This window comes from Oncorhynchus keta, unplaced genomic scaffold, assembly GCF_023373465.1.
Source record: "Oncorhynchus keta strain PuntledgeMale-10-30-2019 unplaced genomic scaffold, Oket_V2 Un_scaffold_5444_pilon_pilon, whole genome shotgun sequence".
NCBI classification, from domain to species: domain Eukaryota; kingdom Metazoa; phylum Chordata; class Actinopteri; order Salmoniformes; family Salmonidae; genus Oncorhynchus; species Oncorhynchus keta.
Genome location: NW_026290960.1, coordinates 140,001 through 145,000, shown reverse-complemented (window position 1 = coordinate 145,000; position 5,000 = coordinate 140,001). Strand labels below are relative to the sequence as shown.

General features: G+C 47.7%; 1 protein-coding gene across 1 annotated transcript in view; it reads left to right on the top strand.

The window, feature by feature from the left end:
* The window catches only part of fbn1 (fibrillin 1), a 170,125-nt gene that overhangs the window by 123,993 nt on the left and 41,132 nt on the right, over positions 1 to 5,000 (top strand).

Sequence of the window (5,000 nt, the reverse complement as noted above, 5' to 3'; positions counted from 1 at the left end):
AACATGAAGAATGATCTATCCAAAATCGAGATGTATGGGTAAACCACTTCTCCTATCTTTTTGGCTCTCTATAACAAACAACAACATGAAGAATGATCTATCCAAAATGGAGATGTCTGGGTAAACCACTTCTCCTATCTTTTTGGCTCTCTATAACAAACAACAACATGAAGAATTATCTATCCAAAATGGAGATGTCTGGGTAAACCACTTCTCCTATCTTTTTGGCTCTATAACAAAGAATAAAGAGCAAAAACATATACAGGAACAAATACAAATCTTAGAATCAACTATTAAAGATTACCAGAACCCACTGGATTCTCCAATTACCTTGAATGAGTTACAGGACAAAATAAAAACCCTCCAACCCAAAAAGGCATGTGGTGTTGATGGTATCCTTAATGAAATGATCAAATATACAGACAACAAATTCCAATTGGCTATACTAAAACTCTTCAACATCATCCTTAGCTCTGGCATCTTCCCCAATATTTGGAACCAAGGACTGATCACCCCAATCCACAAAAGTGGAGACAAATTTGACCCCAATAACTACCGTGGGATATGCATCAACAGAAACCTTGGGAAAATCCTCTGCATTATCATTAACAGCAGACTCGTACATTTCCTCAATGAAAACAATGTACTGAGCAGATATCAAAATGGCTTTTTACCAAATTACCGTACAACAGACCATGTATTCACCCTGCACACCCTAATTGACAAACAAACCAAAACAAGAGCAAAGTCTTCTCATGCTTTGTTGATTTCAAAAAGGCCTTTGACTCAATTTGGCATGAGGATCTGCTATACAAACTGATGGAAAGTGGTGTTGGGGGTAAAACATACAACATTATCAAATCCATGTACACAAACAACAAGTGTGCGGTTAAAATTGGCAAAAAACACACTAATTTCTTCCCACAGTGCCGTGAGGTGAGACAGGGATGCAGCTTCAGCCCCACCCTCTTCAACATACAGTATATATTAACGAATTGGCACGGGCACTAGAAAAGTCTACAGCACCCGGCCTCCCCCTACTAGAATCTAAAGTCAAATGTCTACTGTTTGCTGATGATCTGGTGCTTCTGTCACCAAACAAGGAGGGCCTACAGCAGCACCTAGATATTCTGCACAGATTCTGCCAGATCTGGGCCCTGACAGTACATCTCAGTAAGACCAAAATAATGGTGTTCCAAAAAAGGTCCAGTCGCCAGGACCACAAATACAAATTCCATCTAGACACCGTTACCCTAGAGCACACAAAAAACTATACATACCTCAGCCTAAACATCAGCGCCACAGGTAACTTCCACAAAGCTGTGAACGATCTGAGAGACAAGGCAAGAAGGGCATTCTATGCCATCAAAAGGAACATAAAATTCAACATACCAATTAGGATCTGGCTAAAAATACTTGAATCAGTCATAGAGCCCATTGCCCTTTATGGTTGTGAGGTCTGGGGTCCGCTCACCAACCAAGACTTCACAAAATGGGACAAACACCAAATTGAGACTCTGCACGCAGAATTCTGCAAAAATATCCAACGTGTACAACGTAGAACACCAAATAATGTATGCAGAGCAGAATTAGAGGTCTACCAGTCAGAGCTGAGGTGGGGGTTGGTAGTCTACTCTGGGAGTTAGAGGGCTGTAAATCAGAGCTGTGACTGACCCAAACTTAAGGAAAGCTTTGACTACGTACAGTCTCAGTGAGCATATCCTTGCAATTGAGAAAGGCCACCGTAGGCAGACCTGGCTCTCAAGAGAAGACAGGCTATGTGCACACTGCTCACAAAATGAGGTGGAAACTGAGCTGCACTTCCAAACCTCCTGTCTAATGTATGACCATATTAGAGACACATTTCCCTCAGATTACACAGATCCACAAAGAATTCAAAAACAAACCCAATTTTGATAAACTCCCATATCTACTGGGTGAAATTCCACAGTGTGCCATCACAGCAGCAATATGTGTGACCTGTTGCCACAAGAAAAGGGCAACCAGTGAAGAACAAACACCATTGTAAATACAACCCATACTTATGCTTATTTATTTTCCCTTGTGTACCCTTAACCATTTGTATATATACGTAATATGACATTTGTAATGTCTTTATTGTTTTGAAACTTCTGTATGTGTAATGTTTACTGTTAATTTTTATTGTTTATTTCACTTTTGTATATTATCTACTTCACTTGCTTTGGCAATGTTAACACGTTTCCCATGCCAATAAAGCCCCTTGAATTGAATTGAGAGAGCGAGTGTGTGTATATGGGAAGACAAGGAGAGATAGGAAAAAGCCTGTGTCTAATAGCTATTTAATTGGTGAGTGTTTGTTGTCCAGACCAGGGGAACAAAGCTGTGATGTGTGTCTTCATATCAGCCTGTTCTCTGTACACTCTGTGCTCTCTGCCTGGCAGGCTACATGGTTCTAGTACAGTGATGCAGTCGACAGTCTGTAGGCTACTAATGACTTTGGCCGGACAGAACCTAAAACAACTTTATCATATACTGTAAATACCTGTCCAAGACTCCCAGCTTCAGCTCCGACTTACAGCCCTCTAACTCCCAGAGTAGACTACCAACCCCCACCTCAGCTCTGACTGGCAGACCTCTAACTCCCAGAGTAGACTACCAACCCCCACCTCAGCTCTGACTGGCAGACCTCTAATTCTCAGAGTAGACTACCAACCCCCACCTCAGCTCTGACTTACAGACCTCTAACTCCCAGAGTAGACTACCAACCCCCACCTCAGCTCTGACTGGCAGACCTCTAACTGCCAGAGTAGACTACCAACCCCCACCTCAGCTCTGACTGGCAGACCTCTAGCTCCCAGAGTAGACTACCAACCCCCACCTCAGCTCTGACTGGCAGACCTCTAACTCCCAGAGTAGACTACCAACCCCCACCTCAGCTCTGACTGGTAGACCTCTAACTCCCAGAGTAGACTACCAACTCCCACCTCAGCTCTGACTGGCAGACCTCTAACTCCCAGTGTAGACTACCAACCCCCACCTCAGCTCTGACTTATAGCCCTCTAACTCCCAGAGTAGACTACCAACCCCCACCTCAGCTCTGACTGGTAGACCTCTAACTCCCAGAGTAGACTACCAACCCCCACCTCAGCTCTGACTAGCAGACCTCTAACTCCCAGAGTAGACTACCAACCCCCACCTCAGCTCTGACTGGCAGACCTCTAACTCCCAGAGTAGACTACCAACCCCCACCTCAGCTCTGACTGGTAGATCTCTAACTCCCAAAGTAGACTACCAACCCCCACCTCAGCTCTGACTTACAGCCCTCTAACTCCCAGAGTAGACTACCAACCCCCACCTCAGCTCTGACTTATAGCCCTCTAACTCTCAAAGTAGACCACCAACCCCCACCTCAGCTCTGACTGGTAGACCTCTAACTCCCAGAGTAGACTACCAACCCCCACCTCAGCTCTGACTTATAGCCCTCTAACTCTCAAAGTAGACTACCAACCCCCACCTCAGCTCTGACTGGTAGATCTCTAACTCCCAGAGTAGACTACCAACCCCCACCTCAGCTCTGACTTACAGCCCTCTAACGCCCAGAGTAGACCACCAACCCCCACCTCAGCTCTGACTGGCAGACCTCTAATTCTCAGAGTAGACTACCAACCCCCACCTCAGCTCTGACTGGCAGACCTCTAATTCTCAGAGTAGACTACCAACCCCCACCTCAGCTCTGACTTACAGCCCTCTAACTCCCAGAGTAGACTACCAACCCCCACCTCAGCTCTGACTAGCAGACCTCTAACTCCCAGAGTAGACTACCAACCCCCACCTCAGCTCTGACTGGCTGACCTCTAACTCCCAGAGTAGACTACCAACCCCCACCTCAGCTCTGACTGGCAGACCTCTAACTCCCAGAGTAGACTACCAACCCCCACCTCAGCTCTGACTGGCAGACCTCTAACTCCCAGAGTAGACTACCAACCCCCACCTCAGCTCTGACTGGCAGACCTCTAACTCCCAGAGTAGACTACCAACCCCCCACCTCAGCTCTGACTGGCTGACCTCTAACTCCCAGAGTAGACTACCAACCCCCCACCTCAGCTCTGACTGGCAGACCTCTAACTCCCAGAGTAGACTACCAACCCCCCACCTCAGCTCTGACTGGCAGACCTCTAACTCCCAGAGTAGACTACCAACCCCCACCTCAGCTCTGACTGGCAGACCTCTAACTCCCAGAGTAGACTCAGCTCTGACTGGCAGACCTCTAACCCCCACCTCAGCTCTGACTGGCAGACCTCTAACTCCCAGAGTAGACTACCAACCCCCACCTCAGCTCTGACTGGCAGACCTCTAACTCCCAGAGTAGACTACCAACCCCCACCTCAGCTCTGACTGGTAGACCTCTAACTCCCAGAGTAGACTACCAACCCCCACCTCAGCTCTGACTTATAGCCCTCTAACTCTCAAAGTAGACTACCAACCCCCACCTCAGCTCTGACTGGTAGATCTCTAACTCCCAGAGTAGACTACCAACCCCCACCTCAGCTCTGACTTACAGCCCTCTAACGCCCAGAGTAGACCACCAACCCCCACCTCAGCTCTGACTGGCAGACCTCTAATTCTCAGAGTAGACTACCAACCCCCACCTCAGCTCTGACTGGCAGACCTCTAATTCTCAGAGTAGACTACCAACCCCCACCTCAGCTCTGACTTACAGCCCTCTAACTCCCAGAGTAGACTACCGACCCCCACCTCAGCTCTGACTAGCAGACCTCTAACTCCCAGAGTAGACTACCAACCCCCACCTCAGCTCTGACTGGCTGACCTCTAACTCCCAGAGTAGACTACCAACCCCCCACCTCAGCTCTGACGGGCAGACCTCTAACTCCCAGAGTAGACTACCAACCCCCCACCTCAGCTCTGACTGGCAGACCTCTAACTCCCAGAGTAGACTACCAACCCCCACCTCAGCTCTGACTGGCAGACCTCTAACTCCCAGAGTAGACTACCAACCC